The 24718-nt window shown below is 42.2% G+C and overlaps 1 protein-coding gene and 1 pseudogene across 1 annotated transcript in view; both read left to right on the top strand.

Moving 5' to 3' along the window:
• Nucleotides 1-24718, top strand: part of SNTB1 (syntrophin beta 1) — a 143899-nt gene that overhangs the window by 6586 nt on the left and 112595 nt on the right. The gene's annotated exons all lie outside the window — the stretch shown is intronic.
• LOC149317609 (uncharacterized) lies at nt 15114-16478 on the top strand (annotated as a pseudogene).

Genomic DNA, 24718 nt, shown 5'->3' with positions numbered 1-24718 from the left:
TTTAAGTCCCCTTATCTTCACAGGTACAGTCAGTGGAAACACGAGACAGGGCTTTCTCACTGGCTGAACAAATCTCGCTAAGAAAACCCCATGATAGTTTGCCTTAGGGTCTCAAGAAGTTGGAAACAACTTGAAGGCACACAACAAAAATGGGGTGGCCAGATGCAAAGAGGGCATGAGTCCTGTATCTTCAATATTTGTGTAGAAAAAGGAACTCTTGCAAGCATAGTTTACATGACAGGTTCTGTCTTGTTCTGCATGTGGTCACCCCAAGCCAAGTCCCATGCCAATGGATGACATTTATTTCCAAGTAAGAACATGGGTGGTCTTAGCTTTTCAGTATTATTATTAACAAGTTTACTCAGAACTGAGCCAGTTTTGGGGGCCCTTTGGGGGCCCTTTATTTTTCTTATGTTATCAGTTCAGCTTCAATTCATGGCGACCCTATAAATGACATGCCTCAGAGAGACCATGTTATAAACAGCCCTGTTCAGGTTCTCCTTGGGGTTAACCAGACACATGTATATATGGCCGCAGGTCTGGTGACACGTACAAAAGTCCCTAAGAGATAGAGAGCGTTCAGTTTCCAAATGTAAGTTCTTAGTGTGAGAGTCAAGAAAATAAAAGGTTAATGAATGCAAAGAAGCTTCCCTTCAAACTCACAGAGATTAAAGATTGTGTAATTCTGATTTCAAGGATTGATTGAAATTGAGTGACAAGGTTGCCTAGATAAACTCTCTACCTACATAGTGCTCTTATTTGACTTGGAGATTGTGTGGTAAGTAAAGTTTGACAATGTTCTCATGCTTATTTTACTAGATCCTGTGACAAAATGCTAAGGAAATCATAACTTTGTCTGTCCCACAGAACAGAGAAATATACCACAGGGATAGATCTGTGTCATCTCACAAGAGAAACTGAAAATCATCATAATTACTCCCCTGCCTTACCTTTTTTTAAAAATGGGATTTTTTTTGTTCAGGGTGTGTGTGTTTGTGTGTGTGTGTGGTATTTTGTAAAGTTTCTGCAGCTGTTTTCAGCATTTGTTAAAGTTAACTGCAAATGCACGCCTCTAGTATAGGAACAGGCAGTAAGTTGTAGAAACAAACGCTCATTCTTTATTTGTAGACAGAGAAAATGCCCTTGGTGATAACTGACTTGCACACACAAGTTCATTGCTGCAGAGGTTCTTGACCTCCAGTTTGTTTGTATTTGTGAAGGCAGGGATTTAGTTGACAGGCATAATACCTGCCATTTGCTATCTCCTGCTTTCTTTTGAAGAGAAGTACAATTTAGTTGTTTTTATCTTTTATAGTAGGATGCCTTGAAAATGATTGGAGCAGAACGATGGATTAAAGTTGCCTCAGAGGTGACAAAGCACACATAACAAAAAGTTCCCTTGGAACAAGTGAAGTTGAGGGTAGGAGTGTGTCTCCTTTTGAATTCCATAGCCTTCTTCATCAAGCAGAGACATATGTCCCAGAAAAATAAAATGGCAACCACTGTCTACACATCTAATACTCTGTTGAAACTGTATTGTGTGTGCATATGTACGTTCAAGTTGCCTGTCAGCTTGTGACCCCGTGAATTTTATAGGCAAGAAATACTCAGAAGTGGTTTTGCCAGTTCCTTCCTCTGAAATATAGCCGCCAGCACCTAGTATTTGTTGGCAGTCTCCCATTCAAATACTGACTCTGCTTAGCTTTCATGATCAGATGGGATCTGGTGCCTTTAGAGTATTTAGGCTTCTGAAACTGTCTTGAGTCTCTGAAAAAATATTGTCCCATGTTTGGTTGCCAGTTGATTAAAAAAATCAACTAAACCTACTTCAATATGACACTAAAGTAAGACTCTTCTAAGCCATTTTATTCCCATCACCATGTATGCATACGCGAGCTGGACAGTGAAGAAAGCAGAGAGGAAGAGCTTTAACTCTTTTGAGATGTGGTGCTGCAGAAGAGTGCTGAGGATATTGTGGGCAACCAAAAAGAAAAACCAATGGGTCCTAGAACAGATCAAGCCTGAACTCTCCCTGGAACCCAAGTTGATCAAATTCAGGCTGTAGTACTTTGGCCACATCATGAGAAGGCATGACTCATTAGAAAAGACAATATTGCTAGGAAAAGTAGAGGGTAGTAGAAAGAGAGGAAGACCATATGCCAGACAGATAGACTTAATCATGGAGGTCACAGGTCTGAATTTACAGGACCTAAGCAAAGCAGTAAAGGACAGGAGTCTTGTAAGTGTTTTGTTCACACAGTTGCCATGAGTCAGAGTCAACTCAAGGACAGTAAACAACAACAAAGTCCACTAAAATAACTTTTCCAAGTTCTGGTTTGATATTCCACCACCAAGAGAAGCAAAGTTGGTGGGTGTTCAAGGCAGAGCTTCTTTGAAGGTGACATTGTTACTTTGGAGTCTTTTTGGAGTGTAGCATCTTGATGTTGAAACTTGCACCCGAGGGAAGTTAGATTGGCCACTTTCTTCATTTGCTTTACACCAGGGCGGTGAGACATGCAGGCCTTCAGATGTTGTTGGAGTTCAGTTTCTAGCATTTCATACTATTGGCTATGCTGGCTAAAGCTGCTGGAATTGGCAGCCAAGCAACATTTGAAGGGCCACTCTTTGCCTATTTCTGCTTCAGTCAGTAACAATGACTCCTATGCAGTCAGGCTTTTAATAGCATTTAAAATTCTGTTTCTTTTTATCTTCATGCTGCACTTAAATTTGATAGTTTGCTTGCCCCCCCCCCCTCGTTTCTTGGTTTTATGTGAATTTTTCATGTTTTCATTCTTTATCACCCTGTAAATAAGCAAAAATAATACTCAAGAGTTTTTATGGATGCATGGTTGTTTTTTTACTGATCTGCTTTTAAATGGTCACTAGTACTTAATTTGGTTAATTCTGTTTTAATATTTTTATTTAGGTTTTTTATTTGTATCTAGTTGTTTAAAATCCTGTTGTGTGCAGCCTTGAGCCTTAGTTTTGTGAGAAAAGTAATATAAATCAAATAAATGAGATTGGTTCAGGGAGAAGACAATGTATTGGAGGTCCCTATTTCGGTTTGCGATCTGCGTGCAAGCACATTGACAATGGGGCTCTACAGACCACCCCTAAGGAGCAGTAGGACACCGCCCCTTTCCTAGCCAGTTCAGGTCTGCTGCAGCCCTGATCCAGCCTTTGGAGGGCACAAAATTGGCTCCTCTTTGTCCCCTCCAAAGTGCACCATAGCCAAGGCGGCATGGCTGTATGGTGCCCCTTCATCTGGACACAGCACCAGAGGTGTGCCGTGATGCCGCACACCAACTGGAGCAGTGCACAGCATCATGGCACCCTGGGGGCAGAGTCAGGGCATGCGTTGTTAGGATGCTGTGCCCCAACTTCGCCCACAGGTTGGCCTTTTGGGCCACTCTCTGTAGAGCCTATGGCCCGTTCCACACGGGCCAAAAGTACTCACCAAATGCGTACTAGGGTTAGAAAGGGGCATCCTTTCTGGACGCCCCCTAACCCTAGTATGCGCTCGGTGCATACAAAATGATGGCGCCCATTCTACACGGGCACCGCCATCTTGACGTTGCGGACGCCTAGTATCCACACATCACGCAGTGGAAGCAACGCCACAAGTGCGCAACTAGTGACTCGTGGTGCCACTTCCAGGCCCCAAAAAGAAGCTGTTTTTTGCAGCTTCTTTTTCTTCCGTCCGGGAATCACACGGTTTGTCCGCTGCGGTTCCCAGACATAGCAACCAGCGGTGCTGGCAGAGCGCCGTTTTTGGGCGCTCTGTAACGCGCCTATGTCTAAATTTTGTTGCTGACTTTGATTTAAGTAAACCCATAGAATCAATGAAATTTACCTATGTATTGATGCACTATTGAATAATTGATTGAATTGTTCCAATTTAGTTGAGACTTGCCAATAATATGCCAACTTTTGTCTTCTCCAACTTTATGAGAGTCTGAAAGTTGTTTTTTAAAAAAAGAAAAGTTAGAGCTTTTAACATTCCTACAATACCAGGCCATGTATACAAAACTGATATGAACAATCTTCAGAAGTCTGCTTACATTCCATTAAAATCTTATGGTTTTGAATGCTACTTTCTCCAGATAAAGAGGTTTGCTTGCCCTACTTACCTAAGGCACAAGGCCAAAAGGATGTTATTTCAGTGGTTCTTTCTTGACTTCTAAGCCTGTACATGCTGAGATCTCTGGAAACCACACATTTTAGTGTTCACCACAAGAGCTCTGTTTAATAATGATAATAATAATAATAATAATAATAATAATAATAATGAAAATCAGTTGCTGCAGAAAACTGTGGCTGAATGCATGTGTTTTTTAAAAAACAAAAAACAAAAACAAATAAACATTGATTTTAGTCTGTTTCTGACCTGGAATGAATTTATAACCAAGAAATTAGCATTTTAGTTAAGGCATTGGCAAACAAGAGCAGTGGATTTCCCATGGTGTTGCACTGGTAAGCAGAAGCCCAACTGTGTTAACAGTTGACCATTTTATTTTCCCACTCCCCATCCCATTCAGTTGGATGTTGCATCATTCCCGTGCCTTATTTCTTAGAATCACAGAGCAAGAAGGATCCTAGGACCATTTTGCGAAACTCACTGACTCCAACTGTTTGCTACCTGATTGTGCCAACTTCAGTACCACTGAATCTGTGACCACTGGAAGAAGCGATTCAGTGACTGTGTTCTGACATACATATCCCCTGGCAAAGAACAGGTACACAGGAATAGCCTTGAAGAGAATTTGACCTTTGGTGATAATTGATGATTGGCATGAGCAAACACTTATTTTCTGAAATACTTTCCCCCAGTTGCAACAGTTTCAAGCCAGCCTGGACATGTTGTTGCTTTGAGCTTTCTAAATGGCAGTTTTGTTTCCTGTGCCAGTGAGCAAAGATCAGGCAGATTGAGAGGGACAGCCTCTCTTTCTTTTTCTTTTTCAATGTGCTGTGGTGTTTTACAGCTGATTTTAAGGCAAGAAGCCCCCAGAAATCAATGGAATACAGCTCCTAGCATTCCTCATTACAATACAACAACATCTGGAGCGCTGTCAGAAGATAACTAAGGCAGAAGTTATGTCATTTCATGATTGGGTGATGGAGTTGCCATCATGCAAGGGTTGGGGTGGGAGAGGTGAAAATTAGCATATGGATTTAGCACTGGGTGGCACACAAGTTACAGGGGTTGGAAGTATGTGAACTGGGTCCTGGTTTTGAACTCCTTGTGCTTCTGGAGTTCAAGAGAGAATTGCAGGAAGTACATGTTAGGACATTATCACCATAGACTTAAGAAACCAGGTGACAGTGGAGATCCAGCCCTGTGCTTGCTGTCTAGCCCCAATGTCTATTATCCCCTCTGTTGTAAGCCACCTGGATTCCCAGTGATTGGGCGGCATATAAATAAATATTATTATTACTATTATTATTATTATTATTATTATTATTATTATTATTATTGTCATCATCATTTGCAGCTTTCTTAGTTTGTGCGATATCACTGGGCCTGCATTTATTTAATGCCTTTTTGAGTCACTCCTGAACTTATTGACCTCTTGAGATGATTTACAGTAAAATTATAAAATGCAACTATCAAAAACAAACATATAGAAGAAAAGAAACAACAGATAGATGTGTTACTAAAGGGTGGTATTAATAATTAAAATCTTTGTAGCAGCTACAGAGATACCTCTTGCCACTAACAACTCCCTGATTTTCCCAGCCAGTTGGCTAGCAACTACACTAGCAAGGAGATTATGGGAACTGTAGCTCACAAAGAAACTTTTACAAGCTTTGAACAGTAACTATTGATTTTTTTTTTTACCAGCTGTCTGAAGTTTTTGGAACTGAGACTTTGACACTTAATTGTGCTTGATTGCATGCACAAGACTATTCACACTTTGGGATTTGTTCAGTGAAGAAAAAACTTGAGTTTATTTGCACAAAAATTACATTTTCTTTCAGGAAACATGATTTTCTGTGCAGAAATGTTATGTAGGGGTTTTTTTGTTTGGGCTTTTGGCCTGGAATAAGTACTGAACTACAGAGATTCTCATCTGGACAGGATTCTCCTCTTCACCATTTTTAAAATCTATTACTCAAATATTTTCAAATATTCTTTCCATCCCTATTAGTGAGAGTGCTTCACTATGTATCTCTCCTTTGCATCTCCTGAGGGGGAGAGGGAGGTTATACATAGTACATGCAGGCTGCATCTCCACTGCAGAATTAATGCAGTTTGACACCACTTTAACTGCCATGACTCCATGCTATGGAATTTTGGAATTTGTAATTTTCAGAGATATTTAGCCTTCTCTGTCAGAGAGCTCTGGTGCCACATCTACCGCAAATCCCAGAATTCCCTAGCTTTGAGCCATGGCAGTTGAAGCAGTGTCAAACTGCATGATTTCCACAGTGCAGATTCAGCCACAGTTTCATCCTACAACAGCTCTTTACTACTGTCTACCTACCAACATCTACTACATGGAAAAGTTACTTTTGGGGGTTATGATACAAGAATCCTGCAGCCAATGCAACCTAATTCCCACGTGGTTCCTTTACATAGCCATTCCAGAGCGTTGTGAAATGCAAAATATTCTTTAGTCTTAATTCTTGTGTAACTGTTCTCTGTTTCTTTGGTCATAAACTCAGTAGGGAAGTAGTTAAATGGTGCAGAGGTTTATAATTCCCAAGAAGCTAGTTGCATATTCCCCCCTTTCTCCACTCCCCCTGCAGATGTTATTTTAGAATGGTTACTCTCTCTCTCTCTCTCTCTCTCTCTCTCTTGTTTTTTAGAATTTAGAAACATCCTGTTATGCAGTCATCTTTAAACCATGCAACTTAATAGTCAGAGCAGTGGATAATTAAACTATCACAACAATGCAAATAAATTCACAAAAGGAAAGTACCTTTCCCTGGCCAACAAACAAATAAAACTTGTAAACCTCTTCTCACACATGCCTGTGTTGCATTCATTTGCTGCAAGAGCCCATGAGTGTGGGATGGGTAAGCAGGAAGAAACCAACTCTTTTTCCAACCTTTCCTTTGCTATGAGATTGTCAAGCCTGAACTGTTCCAGTGCTTGTGATGCCTGCAGAAGTTGGACAATGTTTTGTATGAACTTAAACTGGCTGCATGTCATGTCCCCAGAAAAAATGGGCAATGTCCAAAGCCACAGAAGGGACTGTGGGAAACTTGGCCCTCTCAGGAATATTTCAGGCCTTTTCTCTGAAGTTCTAGGTTTCAGCTTTAAAAGGACAAACAAATGTCATATCTCTTTCCTTATTAGACACAAAAAGAAACATGCAGACAATATTCTGTCCAAATGCTGACCGAGAAGGCTGACATCTACCCTTCGCTGCTATGGGTGTAAGAACTCTAGAAATCCAGAGAGTCCCAGTATTGCCTGCAGGCTCCTTATGTTTTCTCAGAGTTTTGGGAGATTAGCGTTTTGGACAACAGCTCCCCAGATATCCCAGCCAGCCAGGTCACTGGGTGAATTTAGGAGTTCTAGTCCAGAAAACTAACATTCTGAAGCACTGTGTTATCTCTGGTAATTGATGAGGGATTAAAATAAGAGTATTTAACTGTTTGGGGAACGAGCTCTGGTTTGCAGTCAAGAAAGGCTTTACACTGAGGTATATGCCTCAGATTGGGCTGTACTTTGGAATGCCTGGAAGCTGTTGCACTAAAGCTTACTCCTGAGTAAGCATGCTTACTTGATCTGTGCTTTGCAGTGCCTGAAAGCTGTTGCACTGGATCTTACCCCTGAGTAGACATCCCTCAAATTGAGCTGTGCATTCCAGTGCTGGAAACAATTGCACTTGGGGTCACTCCTAAGCAGACAAGGGCTTATTACCAAGTAGAATGGAGCTGTGCTTTCCAGTGACTGGAAACTGTTGTACTGGAGTTTATGCCTAAGTAGATATGTGTAGACTAAAGCTTTGCTTTGTATGCTTGATGGGAAAATAGGTAAATTGGTAAGAATTTCTTTTGGTCCTGCCTTGTTCCCATAACCCATGGGTGGGCAACTGCAGAGGAGGCAGGGGCTCTTATCCCTTTCTGTGCCCCTTTCATGGATCACACTGTTGTGTATTGGCATACCAGAAGTTTGGGGTCTGATTTTCTGCCTGCCTGCCTTCTTTATGCCTTTTTTCCAGGGATTTGAGGGGGTTGTGGGGCTCTGCGGATATGGAAGGTTAACCACTGTACTAACCACTGTGCTTGCAGCCAGTTTTAGGCATTTGGGGCTGGTTTGGGGGCAAAATAATACCTGGAAATTGGTGTGAATGTACCTCTTTCTAAGTTCTATGGAGCCAATTATAACTGAATATTGCAAACACAACTGATACACACAGACACATACAAACGTCACAAGAAATTACCAGTATATTAAATGTGACATATATGCAGTGTTGCCAGTTCATAGAATCATAGAATAATAGAGTTGGAAGAGACCGCAAGGGCCATCCAATCCAACCCCCTGCCATTCAGGAAATCACAATCAAAGCATCCCCAGCCTCTGTTTAAAGACCTTTAAGGAAGGAGACTCCACTACACTCCGAGGGAGTGTGTTCCACTGTCAGACAGCCCTTACTGTCAGGAAGTTCCTCCTAATGTTGAAGTGGAATCTCTTTTCCTGGAACTTGCATCCATTGTTCCGGGTCCTAGTCTCTGGAGCAGCAGAAAACAAGCTTGCTCTCTCCTCAATATGGTATCCCTTTAAGTATTTAAATAGGGCTATCGTATCACCTCTTAACCTTCTCTTCTCCAGGCTAAACATCCCCAGCTCCCTAAGTCATTCCTCATAGGACATGGTTTCCAAATCCTCTCAACATCCTTTTTGAATTGTGGTGCCCAGAACTGGACACAATATTCCAGGTGAGGCCTGACCAAAGCAGAATAGAGTGGCACTATTACTCCCCTTGATCTAGACACTATACTTCTATTGATGCAGCCTAAAATTGCATTGGCCTTTGTAGCTGCACTGTTGACTCATGTTCAATTTGTGGTCTACTTGGACTCCTAGATCCCTTTCACATGTAGTTTCATTCAGCCAGGTGTCACCCATCCTATATCTGTGCATTTCATTTTTCCACCCTAAGTGCAGTACCTTACATTTTTTTCATGTTGAAATCCATTTTGTTAGCTTTGGCCCAGCTTTCTAATCTATTCAGGTTATTTTGAATTTTGATCCTTCTCCTAGTTTCGTGTCATCTGCAAATTTGATAAGTATGCTCCCGATTCTGTCATCCAAGTCATTGATAAAGATGTTGAATAGCACTGGGCCCAGGACAGAACCCTGTGGGACCCCACTGATCACTTCTCTTCAGGATGAAAAGGAGCCATTGTTGAGCACCCAGGGAATTGCCACAGAATTCCCTGGAATCCAGGGAATTTAATTAATTTCTTTCTTGGGATTTTGACTGAATAATAATAATAAATATTGGGGAATTCTGGGGATTTTGGTAAAACATTCTGGGGAATATCTTTGAGGCTTGTTGGCAACACTGCATATATGAACTGTCCCAAAAGTTCTATGCAGCCAATGAAGAATTTACCTTTCTGCTCCTTCCAAAATATATAACTGAAAACATCACTACATTATTCAAGGTAAAAACCAATTACTAATCCCCCTAATAGTTGTATTGTCTAGCCCTCATTTTACTAATTCATAGATGTTATATGAACATTTTTTTAAAAAAAATTGAGAGAGGACACTTAGGGTTCTGAAGGGCTTCTGGATTGCTTTGGGGGGCATAGTTTAAAACTTTGTGGGATTCATGTGACCCACAAGACACACATTATGCCACCCCTGCCCCATCTCCTCCCACTGCTTGAATGCAGCCCCAAGATCCTTCTTAAATTACATTTCATCCCCAAGCTGAAAAAATGACATTTGTTTTAAAATCCTATAAAAACTCAATGTGCTGCTGAAAAAAGTTCAATTTTTCACAGATTGGTTGTCCATATGCAGGTTTTGGCAGGAGTACCTTGATTCAGTATCGTCTTCCATGGTATTCTTAGGCTTCCTCACTACAGGCCTGGACAAAACATCCCAGTGCTAGCCTCACTGTCACAAAGCTTGTGCAAGATACAAAGCTTGAACAGGTGTCTTAGAATCAGAGAAGGACCAGGCAAACTTTCCCTTCTATAAAATATCTTGTACAAAATAGAAGTGCCCCCCCCCCCCCAACCATTTTTTTAATAAGATCTGGTTTCTCCACATAGGAAAGTTGGGTGAAGAAAAGCACCCTTAGCCAAGCCTGTTTTGAAATGCAGTTTTGTTACTGGGAAAAAAAGGCAATAAAAAGTTATATCTATTGTGTTTTTCTAAAAGTATCGACAAAAAGGGAGATGGATCGGACCCCATGCTGAGGACGATCTAGCTCCCATTTCAGTACATTGCAGTTTTGGTCCTGGCTGCCCTAGATATTTCTATTCCTTTCCACTTCCCTAGAAGTGACCTCCTGGGGAGATATATGTGTCAGACATTCAGCAGTGTGTGGAACCTGTATATGGATATGGGCAAAAGTCAAATAATCCTGCAGGAAATCTTCCCTGATTAGAAAAAAAATGGCAGGACAAAGGGATACTGCCGACCACTGTGCCAACTTATTACTTGTTTTCATGCTACTTTCTACTTTTTCAATGTGGGAAGCAAAGAAATATGTTATCCCAGCTTTACAGTAAGGTCTAGAAGTATAGTACTGGATGCAAAGTGCTGTTAAATTCCCAAACTTAAAAAAATGAAAGTGTGTAAACAGTGCCTGAGAGAGCCTCTGTGACCTGGAGACCTTTATGACTTTAAGCTTGTGTCTCCTTAAAGACTTAACACACAACACACATGGGGCAAATTCCACTTTATCAGATGCTGGTTTTAGCAAAATTAAAATTTGCAAAAGCTACTTTTTGGATCACACCTCCCAGAAATCCCCACAGGCATTATGCTGGTGGGGAGATTCTAGGGACTGTAGTAACTAGGTAACATTTCTGAGTTCTGTTTTACCTTGTGAAAGCATGCTGTTGCTCATGTTGTTATGTGTATGGCAGCCACATTATTGGTTTTTATCAGAGGGATTCAGACAAGAGAGGGGAAAAAATCTCTTGTGCTGAGAAAACACATTCTGAAAAGCGGGGCGGGGGGCAAGGAAATTGTCTCCCAAACTTCACTCTTCTTAAAATAACATATTTGTTCTGGCTGGGGCAAACAGAGAAAGAAGGAGACAGTTGTTATAAAGGGAAAGCAAGGTGGAGAACATTTCACCATTCAAATGTTTTCAGCTCCCAGAAGTCCCAGCAGCATAGTAAATAGTAAAGGGATTATGGGAGCTGTCATCCAAAACTTATGCAGGTCCAAAGTTTCCCCAGCCCAACAAGGGGAAGCTTGTTACAAGCTTGGATTGCTCTTGTTCATTTCAGTAGGACTTGTCCAGACAAATGTGCCAGTTGGGGATTTCAACCCAGTTGTATGCCTTGTTGCCAAACAAGGTTGCTAGTGTGTTTCCCAGTGGAGTCTGCTATGGCTTGAACAGCTGCCTGAGTCAGAAATTCAACAGCTGCTGTGTAGGATTTTTAATTCTTTATTTTGTACATCTCAGGATGGGCAAGATTTTGGCACCAATTCTGTGCTTTAAGTACCTGTTGCAGGCTATATCCCTTAGGGGGTTAAAATGCAAGAGCTTCTTACTTTTGGAAAAACCAAAATTGTCCAGAACTTCATTTCTTGTTTTGTGAAGATACCAGCAATGGGGAGGCCACAGCTTGCTTCTATGAGTGGAAATTCTCTTCCCAACTGAAAAGTTTCTTTTCCTCTGCAATGAGATGTCCAGAGTAGTTTGGGAAGGGACTAGGATTAACAAATGCATTTGCAGAAGGCTATATATGGGAGGCTGCATGTGACCCATGCCCTCTACTTGATAAGTTGCTGTATTAAGTATTTCTTCAAACATCAAAGGCTACAGATTTGAGGGGGTGGGAAGGAAATGCTGGAGCAAAATGCTAAATATGAATAAATGCTTAATTAAAAAGATTCAAGAACTGACAGTGTTGTTGGGGAAAATGTGGAAGGTATGCAGAGAGCCAAGAAATGACATCTAGATCACCACTCTGAGCTGTGTTAGCAATATAGAGGGAAAAACATGTACAGTGAAGAATGCATAGCAATACTGTTTATGTGACCAAAGTGTTTCCTTAATAAGTCATCTATATACTCAAGGGACAGGGGCAGCTATTTTCTAAGCCTCTTCTGCTGGCTAAGTGAATGTACATCTGACTTTGGGCTTCATTACACTGATTTCCAAAATAATAAATACTTAACAGAAATCCCCTAGTGGCCTTTGCTCTTGCTCAATTTTTAGCCATTTCAGCAAATCAAGAGTGGTGTGTGTGTGGATTTCAATGTGTGAATAGGAGGGATTGTTCTTTTGTTGCACGGGAAAATTGGCAAGGAAAAGAACCATCTTCCAGTGTTCTATCTCAGGAATAAACTGATCCCAAGATAGGACTAAACTTGTTCCATTCACACTTTTAGATGGTGAAAATGGCTTTTAAAACTAGAAAATAGCAGTGAGGAATCAGCCTTAGTTGGGCTGTTGATGTGGATGCCATTTGCAATTAAGCTTCTATTAGTATGAATAGGAGCTTCTCTTCCAGTGCCGCCCCCCCCCCCCCCCCCCAATATGGGTTAGGACAGCACTGAAGGCAGGGAGGTTTAATGGCCTCTAACCCCACATCACTGTCTTGTGTTAATTCTCACTATCCTGCTCTTGCATTCTTGCTTTTAAAAAAAAATATCACAGTTTCTAATTGTACAAATGACATAGTTTCCTGGTTGGCCATGTGGATGGGTAATTGCAGTCATTTCTCTTACATGGAAGTGGGAGAAAGTGTGAACTGGGGATAAACCAATTTACAAAACCCTCCTTTTCATCTGTACGCTACATTTACTGTGGAAGATACTGGCCCTTTCTTTTTCTTTATTTACAACTGGTTGTGAATATCCTTTACCTTCCAGGAAGTGAGCTATACAGAGGAGAATGCATTGGAGGCTAGTTTTCGATCCTCTCTGAAGTACAGGTGTTTTACATCCCCAGGATGTAGTGGTGGGGAACCTCTATCCTTGTCCGGGAAAGCAGCCAAAGGGCTGATAAGGCAGCTAGTTCTCAAACAAACAAACCCCCTCCCAGCACAGCAAAGTCAGTGTAAGCTACACAGTCCTGGAGATTCACAGTAGTTCTACCAAAAGGGATTACCAAGAGAATTGTCAGACGGTCCGAGGTTCAGGGCAACAGATAGGCAGGTCGATAAAGCAGTCCAAGGTCAAGGTTTCCGGGTAGTCAAGACAAGAAGCCAAAGGAGCCAGAGACAGAGTCTTTCCTCTAAAAGAGTCAGATATCCACTGGCAAACAACCACACATGCTCTAGGTGCTTAAGAAGGCAAGGAGCCGGCCTTCAGCTGTGTCTGATTACGAAGACGCTTCTGATAAAGCCTCCGAGATCTTCGAAGGCCCTCTCTTTCTGCTCGACGCTCATTGAAGGTAGGCACACTGCCCAGATCCTCCTCCGTGTCCACAGCCTCGGCACCAGGCAAACTTGACTGCTGAATCTCTGGAGGGGCCATAGACTCTGCTCCAGCAGAACTAGGGCCAGCCTCTGGCTCCTCCATTACAGGTTCATGCTCCAGGGGCTCTGGCTCCTCCATTACAGGTTCAGGTCCCAGGGGCTCTAGCTCATCCTCTGAGTCCTCCAAGCCATCCTCCAGGCTGGGCATGACAATCCTCTGGATCAGAAGTGGCCCACAGTCATTTCCCATATCAGTGGTAGAGATGAAAGGCGTTTAAACTTCAAATACTCTGTGTAGAGCTGAGCTGTGCTTTGCAGACAGGAAAGCTATGTTATGGAACTGAGCTGTGCTTTGCAAGCCTGTGCATAGAACAGTTCCATGGGTTGCACTTTGGAAGCAGAGAGGAGTCCTTTTTAAACATAAGAGGGCATTGATGTATGCAGTCTCCTATCTCTGTTCTGAAGGGAAGGAATGATGTAGTTGACAACTTGTGGCTTGTGTGAGTTAGATTAGTTGATATTTGGTAGTCATGTTTTTAAGGTTAATGGCTATGAATTGGTGCATTTTGATCCTCCTTTTTTAAAAATCATTTTAATGTATTGACATTTGTGTCTGTGTCAGTGTGATTACATCATCCTGGATTTGTTCGCTGGTGCAATGAATGTTGTTGTCATGCTCACACTGGCATAACACTGAAACACATGATATTATATGCAAACTTTTGCTTGTTGACTACCTTACATACTGAGTTGGATCATTGGCCTGTCCAGCCATACCACATTAACAAGAGTTATGTGTATCTAGGACTTGAGAGTTTTGGCATATGACATACAGTTACTTTATCCCCAACAATGTTTTAATAAGACTAGTAAAAGTCTTTAGAATTACTTCTGTTTCATATCTTTAAGCAATTAATATGTATACAGGAAACTGTGGCTTTCTAGATTTGCCTCTGGTGTTTTACTGAATGCCTGAATTTTAAGCATGAATTCCTTTACCAGAATCTGACCCAAAATGATCCCACATCTTCTGTTCTGTAATGGCACACCACCTGAACCTAAACCTTTGGAGCTCCGTTATCTGTGTAACCTTCGGTAGTGTGCTGTTACATTGTAGACAGACACACATACATGTAAGAAGGCCATTGTACTTAATTTTTAAGCCTCATACTGTTTCCTGAAAAATCTGGAAGGGTGGAACAGGGTGATAGTAAAGGAAGATAGTTTTAAGGATTTTGCTTGTAGATGGCTTTCTTTTTATAGTGAAAACATCTGCAAGCTAGTATTGTTATAGAGCCAAGTTCACTCACTCTTTCTTTTGGATTAGCGTGGATGGTTGCAACATCTGCCACATTGCTCATGCTCCCATCTTCTCTCTGAGCTATACTGCTAACAGTATCTTTTTGCATGTAAATGAGTGTGTAGCTTTTTCCTAGGGACATTGTATTATTGTGAGCTATTTCTTGAAGCAATTTAGAGCCTTTAACTTAACAAAAGAGCTTTTCCTAACAGAGAAGAAAATGGCTTATTGATAATATGACCTGGCATGTATAACAGAGACCTGGTTAGACGAGGATGGAGGAGTTAATCTATCTCAGCTTTGCCCACCTGGTTTCTCTGTGCAACATCAGGCGAGATCTGGAGGGCGAGGAGGTGGAGTTGCAGTTGTATATCGTGATTCCATCCCCCTGACCAGATGCCCCCTCACACAATCTACGGGTTTTGAATGTGTTTATTTAAAATTGGGTAGCCGAGACAGAATAGGGATTCTGTTGGTGTACCGCCCACCACACTGCACAACAGTCTCCCTTCCTGAACTGACCGGAGTGATCTCTGGGTTGGTATTGGAATCTCCACGTCTATTAGTACTAGGGGACTTCAACATCCATGCTGGGACTTCCCTTTCAGGAGTGGCTCAGGACTTCATGGACTCCATGACAACCATGGGTTTATCCCAAGTAGTATATGACCCTACTCATGCTGCTGGGCACACTCTGGACCTTGTTTTTTGTGCTGGGTGGGATGATGATGATCTTGGTGTGGTGGAACGCTCCACAGTTCCATTATCATGGACAGATCATTATCTGGTCAGGTTTAGAATTACTGGGACTCAGAACCTCTGCAGGGGTAGGGGACCGATTAGGATGGTCCACCCCAGGAGGCTGATGGATCCAGATGGATTCCTGAGGGCTCTTGGGGAGTTTCCTGTCACCTTGGCAGGCGATTCTGTTGAAGCCCTAGCCAGCCTTTGGAATGGGGAAATGGCCAGAGCGGTGGACACAATCGCTCCTGAGCATCCCCTCTCACGGAGTGGAGCCAAACCAGCCCCCTGGTTCTCTAGGGATTTGATGTTGATGAAGCGAATGAGGAGGAGACTAGAGTGACGTTGGCGAAAGACTCGGAGTGAATCTGATCGAATACAGGCTAGATCCTATTTGAAAGCCTACTCTTTGGCAATGTGGGCAGCAAAGAAATTATTTTTTGCTGCCAGCATTGCATCTACAAGGAGCCAGTCAGCAGAGCTGTTCCGAGTGGTCAAGGGTCTTTTACACACTCACCCTCAAGTAGAAAATGCAGACCACTCAAAGGCTCGCTGTGAAGAATTTGCTCAGCATTTTGCAGATAAAATCACTCAGATTCGGTCCAAATTGGATGCTACAATTAATACAATGTCAGTGGATGTTACCTTGGCTCCTACCGGTCCATTGTTAATGGATACTTTTCAACTTGTGCAGCCTGATGATGTGGACAGAATCCTTGGAAAGATAAGAACCACCACATGTGTCTTGGACCCTTGTATTTCTTGGCTCATTAAAGAGGCCAGAGGGGGACTGACTGAGTGGGTAAAGGAAGTAATCAATGCCTCCCTACAACAAGGCAGAATTCCATCCTGCCTGTGAGGCCTCTGTTTAAAAAGTCATCATTGGATCCCACAATAATGAATAACTATCGACCAGTGTCTAACCTACCATTTCTGGGCAAGGTTCTGGAACATGTGGTGGCTTCCCAACTCCAGGGGTTTCTGGATGAAACGGATTATCTAGATCCATTTCAATCTGGTTTCAGACCTGGCTATGGAACAGAGACAGCCTTGATCACCTTGGTGGATGACCTACGCAGGGAACTGGACAGAGGGAGTGTGTCCCTGTTGGTTCTTCTGGACCTCACAGCAGCTTTTGATACCATCAATCATGGTATCCTTCTAGACCACCTCTCTGGGATGGGGCTTGGAGGTACTGTTCTAAAGTGGCTCCGTTCCTTCCTGGAGGGGCGAACTCAGAAGGTGGTACTGGGGGACTCCTGTTCAACCCCTTGGCCATTGACCTGTGGGGTCCGTCAAGGTTCTGTGTTGTCCCCTATGCTGTTTAACATATACATGAAACCGCTGGGAGACGTTGTCCGGAATTTTGGGGTGCGATGTCATCAATATGCAGATGACACTCAACTCTACTACTCCTTCCCACCTCAATCCAAGGAGGCAGTCCTGGTTCTAAACCAGTGCCTGTCTTCAGTAATGGACTGGATGAGAGTAAACAAGTTGAAACTTAATCCAGACAAGACAGAGGTGCTCCTGGTCAGTCGGAAGGCAGATCAGGGATTAGGGATCCAGCCTGTGTTAGATGGGGTCACACTCCCCCTGAAGACACAGGTTCGCAGTTTGGGGGTAATCTTGGACTCAGCTTTAAACTTGGAGGCCCAGGTCTCTACTGTGACCAGGAGTGCTTTCGCACACTTAAAACTTGTGCGCCAACTGCGCCCATTCCTTGAGAAGCCAGATCTGGCCACGGTGGTACATGCCTTGGTTACATCCCATTTGGACTACTGTAATGGGCTCTACATAGGACTGCCTTTGAAAAGTGTTTGGAAAATTCAACTGGTTCAAAGAGCTGCTGCCAGGCTGTTAACAGGCGCCGATTACAGAGCCCATACAACTCCCCTGTTGAAACAGCTTCATTGGCTGCCAGTTCGTTCCTGGGCACAATTCAAGGTACTGGTTATATCCTACAAAGCCCTACATGGCTCAGGTCCACATTATTTGGCAGACCGTTTCTCCTGGTATAAACCTGCCCGGACTCTGAGATCCTCTGGAGAAGCCCTTCTCTCCATCCCAACACCTTCACAAACACATTTGGTGGGGACACGAGAGAGGGCCTTCTCAGTGGCTGCCCCTAGACTCTGGAACTCCCTGCCCAGGGAGATAAGAACGGCTCCCTCCTTGATGGCTTTCCGACGGCAGGTGAAGACCTACCTGTTCAAACAGGCATTTAAGGAATCACTATAAGAACAGGCAGGAATGTTGGACTAGTTTAATCATTCTGTTTAATGCATGTCATTTATCTATTTATTTTTAAAATGTTTTAATTGTACTTTTTGTTGTTGTTTTTTTGTTTGTTTTTTAATTGCTGTGAAGCCGCTCTGAGTCCCAGTCCTGGGAAAAGAGCAGGAAATAAATAAATAAATAAATAAATAAATAAATAAATAAATATGAACCAAACAAGCTACCATCATTGTTTTTACACTCCTCTTTAATTATATATACAAGCATTTATAAACTGCTTAGATCCAAAAAATCTAAGCTACTAAAATAAAATATAAAGTATATATGAATATACAAAATACAAATTAACATACAAGGTTTCTGTGGTCCGTGGATTAGATTTTATGTTGGCCATACATGGAAGTCTACCGCAAATAAGCCTGTTGTTAACATTCATCTAAAACTAAGAATTGTAGTATGTTGAATGTCTATAGAAAGGGTGCTTTAATGTTAAATGTCATGCTCTGAACAGGGATTCATGTAGAGTGTTGTGGTGAGTGGTTGAACTTCAGAATTTACCACTATACCACTTGAAGGTCCTGAGTTCAGCAGCAAATAGGACTCTGAACATTTTTCAGTGGTTTATACTAATTTTATTTGGGATTTAGTTCTGATCTGCATTGCATAAATAATGCAGTTTGACACCACTTTAACAGGCATGGCGCAATGCTATGGAAATCTGGGATTTGTAGTTTTGTGAGATATTTAGCCTTCTCTCTCAGAGAACTCTGGTGCCACAACAAACTACAGATCACAGGATTCCATAGCATTGACCCATGGCAGTTAAAATGTTGTTAAATTGCATTCTTTCTACTGTGGAGATGCAGCCTTTGATTCTGTCAGGTCCAGCCTAGAGATGTGCCTGACTGAGGACTTGAAAGAGGAGAGAGAAAGGGAGGAACCTGACCCTGAGCCTAGTCCCAGGTTTGGCCTGGGCCAACGGAGCCTGATGCCAGAGAGGACAATCAGGAGCTTGGCACCCAAGCAGAAGAGTCTCTTGCCAACTTGGGAAGAGTCCAACTGACCTGTATTTTCTTACAGCCAGCAAAGATCAGAAAGGGCAGGACTGTGTCATTCTAGGAGGCTTTATGAGAAACACCAAGCAATCAGGAAGCAGCTGCACTAGGAAATGCTGGAGGTAAAAGCCTGGGAAGAATGCCAGAACCTTTGTCAGAGGTTAACTGACTTCTCTGGTGAAAGCACCCTGTTTGTGGATTCTCCTGTTGCATGACTTCCTGGATTGGACCTTTGAACTAACGATTCTGCTTTTTGGAACCCCTGACTCTTGATTACTCTGATTGCTTGAACCCTAATGGGCTAATGACTTTACTATTGGAACTCGTCATTTGTTCTAACATCTTGTTATCTGATACTCTGGACTTGTATTACTTCAGACACTGTGTTATGTTGCTGCTTTCCTTTGCGTTACAGACGCGCATAAAGTATGTGCTCGGCACGTACTAGGGTTAAGAATGGGCGTCCTTTCCAGACGCCCTAACCCTAGTATGTGCCGAGCATGTACAAAATGGCAGCGCCCTATACACATGGGCGCCGCCATTGGTATGTCATGACTGCGCCGCCTCCAAGCGGAGCAGCGCAGAGGTGATGTACTGGCGCCATGTGAGGGCGCCTGGGGCGCCCTTTCTGCAGTACCAGAAGGAGCTCCGTTTCGGAGCTCCTTCCAGCTTTGTGTTGCTAGGCGCAGCCTTTAGACAGCTGCGCCAGCGACGCAAAGCAGAAAGGGGACGAGTGGCCCCTTTCTGTTTGTCCCCGCCGCCGTCGGGTGTCCTTGGGGCATGAAGCTCCAAGGACACCCCTTTCCAGGCCGTGGGGAAGCAGCCTTTTGCTGCTTCCCTGTGGCCTGGAAAGTGGCGGATCAGGGCCTCAGAGGCTGCCGCTGTGGCAGCTGAGCTCCCGATCCAGCAAGGAAAGGGCCGGATACAGGCCGCCCCAAAAGGGCGGTCTGTAACACTCTCAAGTTATTTTGCTCGCTATTGGCTGCTGGCCACTTTCCCAGACAGATTCTGGTTGTATAGTACTATATTCAATACAGTTGTCTCTTGTGATTTCAGAGGCTAAACAATATTGGGTGTGATATATACTTGAATGGGACACCATTAGGGAAGAGTGGGAAACTCCATGTAGAGCTAGAGAAGAGTCCTGCCTGAAACTCTAGAGAGTCAAGAGTCTCTGCCAGTCAGAGTTGACAGTGCTGGGCTAGATCGTCCCAGTGATTCAACCCTGTATAAGGCTGAAAGGCACTGAAGTCAATGCATCCTGATTAATTCATTCATTGACCCCTTCATGATCCCAGGATTCTTAATAGCAGATTCTTATGAGCTTTCATGGGACTTTCAAATGTAAGGACATGTGACAGAATAAAAAACTGAGGATCATCCTGAGTCATGCCATAATATTTCTGATTTCCATCTCAGTTCATTTGAAACATGCTGCCAGAGAGTTCAACAGATAGCATGGATTGCCAAATGGATAAGCCACTGGATTTGAGAGCAAATCAAGCTTGATCTCTCACAAGAAGCCCAAATGACTAAACTGATGCTGTTATCCTTTGGAAATATCATAAATGACATAACTCATTGTAAAAGATGATAATGCTTGTAAAGTTGAAGGCAAGTAGGAAAAGAGGAAGACCGTGTTACAGATAAACTCAATAAAGGAAGCCACTGCCATGAGTTTGCAAAAGCATGACTGTTAATAACAGGGGCTCTTGGAAGTTACTTCCTTATTTGTGTATATGTGCCTTGAAATTGCCTTTGACCTATAGCAACCCCATGAATACCACAGGGTTTTTTGGGGCAAGGAATACTTAGAGATAGTTTTGCCACTTCCTTCCTCTGAAATATACCATAAAGCACTTGATATTCCTTGTTGGCCTCCCATCCAAGAACTATCCAAGGCTGACCTTACTTAGCTTCTATGATCAGATGAGATTGGAGCTGGTGCCTTCAGGGTACTAGGCAGCTCAGGGTATTTTAAGTGTAACCATAATTCAAAGCCAACATGACCATGCATAACAACAGCAATATGAAATTAACAGTCTAACCCTAAACTTCTCTACTAAAGAGCAAATCATGGTAACCTAGGAATGTGTCAGGATGCTCCTTAGAATTGCTATAGTAGTATGAGAGTTTTGGGCAGTGATATGAGGATGCTGTATTTGTGCCACATAAAAGTTCCATATGGACAGTATATGCTTTGTGGATTGCAGGTTAGCTCTCCTTTATAATTTGATACGTGGTTTGTGTAAGCCTGAGGGTAGGGAAATGTAAACCTCTCTGATAGCCTTCACTGAAGAGCGGGGTATAAGTAAATAATAATAATAATAATAATAATTATTATTATTATTATGTGAAAAAACTGGTACAGTGCAATTGACTAACAAGCATAAAAATCTGACACAAGGATACCAATCTGAGTTTCCAAAAGTGCCTTCGATTTTTTTAAATGCTCATTGCATTACAAAGAGAGGATTTGGAAAAATACTTTTCTTACCCCTCCCACCCTTGAGCAAGCAATAAAAGTTCATTTTCCTGGTATGTTGACAGCAGTTCTAGGGGTCAGAATCTAAAACAAGTTGTTAAAGGAAAAGGACAAGTTCAAGCCCAAATAGGCTTGTGTACTTTTAGTTTACAGATGAAGGAAACTTGGCAGATACATGCCCCATGCAATATATTTTGTTCCTTGTGACTCATCTTTATGTGCAGGAAAATTAATCGGGAGGGTGGTGGTTATGGTTCACATTAACCAAATGTAGCAAAACGTCATATACTGTACTCATGCATGTTGGAAGGGGCTTCTGCACGTTTTTATCATAAGAATCTTGTGCTTGGAATGTTAGCTTCTAATCAGCTGAACCACAAAGGGAAATAGGACATAAAGCATACTGCTCTTGGTTTAACTTCTGTCAGATAATTACTCTCTGGATATCAGATAAATGTATTTTTTTTTCTCCTAAAAGCCCATATGGCATGCTTCCCCAGCACCTCATGCAACGTCCCATCATCCCCAGAGATCTATGATATTATTATTATTATTAACCTTTATTTATGAAGCGCTGTAAATTTACACAGCGCTGTACATGCAATCTTTTTAGTTAGACGGTTCCCTGCCCTCGGGCTTGCAATCTAGTAGATGTAGGGGAAAACTCTTTATTCGACCTGTAGATAGCTCCTAAAGCTAACAGGATTGGACAAATAAACCAATGAACCATCTCAATGCAAGGCAGCTTTATAACTCTTCTTCATTGGAGGATTGTGGACAAAGGGCGCATAACCTTCTCTCAAGGATACTTGATACTTGGACAATGTGACCATGGGATTCCTTCCAACTCTATACTTCTGTAATAGAAGGTGCTGAGGGAGAGAAGGCAGGGCAGGTGCCCCATTGATCAATTAACTTGTCTCTACAGTAGCCCCCCCCCCCGCCCCTTATAGATCTCTGAGAATGTGTGAAGGAAAACAGCACTTCTTACTCGCTTCCAAAGTCTTACGTTACATCAGATATGGTAGAGACCATGAATACTTGAAGCTCGATAGTTTTTCAATTTGAAAGGAATATATGAGACACACATAAACACACACAAATATATACTTAAGCCAGGAACATTTTGTCTTTGCTTATTATGGGACAAAAAAGAAAGAAAGAAAAGAAAAAGGAAAGATGCTCCTAACATGAACTGCTGCACTCAAAATTAAATCAATAGACGCCTTATAAAACTGATCTCAAAAGAGCAAGGTTTCTCTTCTTTTTTCATTATTCCTCTTCTTCTTCTATAAATTACATTTCATAAAGAAGAACATAAACTCAAATGCTATGAATACAGGAGACTGAAGCATTTAGGCAACAGGTTCCAACTCCCTTTTTAATAAATAAATAAATAAATATAATATAATATATGAAAAATGTTTCTCAGTTATGGGGAAATGAGGCATTTCATTAAATGGAGACAGAAACTTCTTGATTGATGTAGAAGGCTTTCCTGATTGAAATAATGTTAACATATTACTGTTAAGCAGTAAAATAATTTACTGGAGCAACATGACTAAGAGATTTGGGACCATAATTATTATGTTATGAATTAAATGATAATACACTGTTGACAAACTTTTGTTGAGCAGTCAGAAGAAAGCACACCTTTCCTGAAGAGATCTTGGCTTGTATATGTGGTACATTCACAGAGCAGCACATGCTGGTTATATATTGGATATATGACTGAATAAGTCAAGGGCAGGTTTTGGGGCCAAAATTATGAATTTTGATATGACCCATGGATAAGTTGAGGGTGAAACCTAGGAATGTGTTATAAAGAATCTGAAGGATGAAGCAAAGGAAAACAATGTCAATGAACTTACAAAATTCTAGCTGGTCTAGCTTATATTGACCCATGGATGAGTTGACTCAGGCCCTCAACAGACTGGCAAAAAATGCCGGTATGAGGGCAGAGTGGAGGTGTGGCAATTGCACACTGCCTGCCCCCATGCTGGTGTCTTGCTGCTCAACCAACCACATGGTGGGTGGCATCATGCCATGTCTTTGGCACAGCATGTAGACACACTGCACCAAAGAGCTGCAGAAAGCTGTGGCGGCTCTGGAAAGGCTGCCGTTTCTGTGGTGCAAAAAGAAGCTGCTTTTTGCAGCTTCCTTTTGCACCACGTTGGGGGCATTGTATGTGGTGGCCGCTTCCCCAACCAAGGGCTTCCAGGGGCGGTATGGCAGCACCTCTTAACAGAGGTCTGCCAAGCCCCTCCATTTTTTGAGTCAGTTATTTGACTAAAATTTCTAGACTTATACATGAATACATACAATAGTTGGTTCATTCATCGTGCTCTCAGTGTGTCCTATTTTGCATTGCCATATGCCTTGCCCTGAAATTGTAGTGTTTCCCTTTCCTCTTTAAATGACACATCCAGGAACAAGAGGAGGTTTTGAATATGGGTGGTGAACTACAACAAAAAATAATAAAGAGAAATGTGTGGGATCCACATCAAAATGTTACAGCATGGAGTGCTTCTATTCAGGAATCCTGTTAGTTATGCCTTCTTCCAGATTCTCCAGTCTATACCACCTAAGGCACCAGATCCCATCTGATCTTGGAAGTTCTGCAGGATCAGTCCTGGTTAGTACTTGCATGGGAGACTACCAGTGAATACCAGGTGCTGTAGTTTATGTTTCAGCATAAGGAAGGGTAAAAAACACTTCTGAGTATTCCTAAGAAAACCCTATGAAATCATAGGGTCACCATAGGTTGACAGGCAACTTGAAGGCATTTACACATGTACACTACAGGGTTAAGCAAATTCAGAAGGTAGTGAGCAATTTTCTGCCACTTGGACTCACTGCTGGCTTCACTATGCCCTCCTATCCAATTGGAATTGAGCATTAGTTGACTTATTGCAGGGACGACGACACACAAACAAGGTGCATGTTTTCTTTGTACCTTGTTTTAAAGTCAAATATTACTTCCTGTAGTGCAATTTTTAAGTATTTTGAGTTTTAAAAATCTACTTTTGCAGCCTTTCCTATAGCTTCCAGTACTTGGAAAATGTATTTATTAGGACTACAGTCCCAGAATCCCATTACCAGTAGCTCTGTTCACTTGGGTCTAGGAGTTATAGTCGAATATGTTTTTTCCTTGCTCTATTCTACTTGACTGCCTATGTTTTCTTGTTTAAATGACCTTCAGCTTGTCTCAAGCTAGCCTTGTTTCTACAAAGCACATTTTATCCTCTTTTATTGAGTGTTGGGTGCTTTTAGCTTATTTGAACCAGAAATTTCATGAAGTCATTGAGTGTTATGGTATGT

Source organism: Sceloporus occidentalis, unplaced genomic scaffold (assembly GCF_023333645.1).
Source record: "Sceloporus occidentalis isolate IW3139 unplaced genomic scaffold, rSceOcc1.0.p SCAF_3, whole genome shotgun sequence".
NCBI lineage: Eukaryota > Metazoa > Chordata > Lepidosauria > Squamata > Phrynosomatidae > Sceloporus > Sceloporus occidentalis.
Note: the sequence above shows the minus strand (reverse complement) of the source record. Positions and strands in the feature narration are given on the sequence as shown.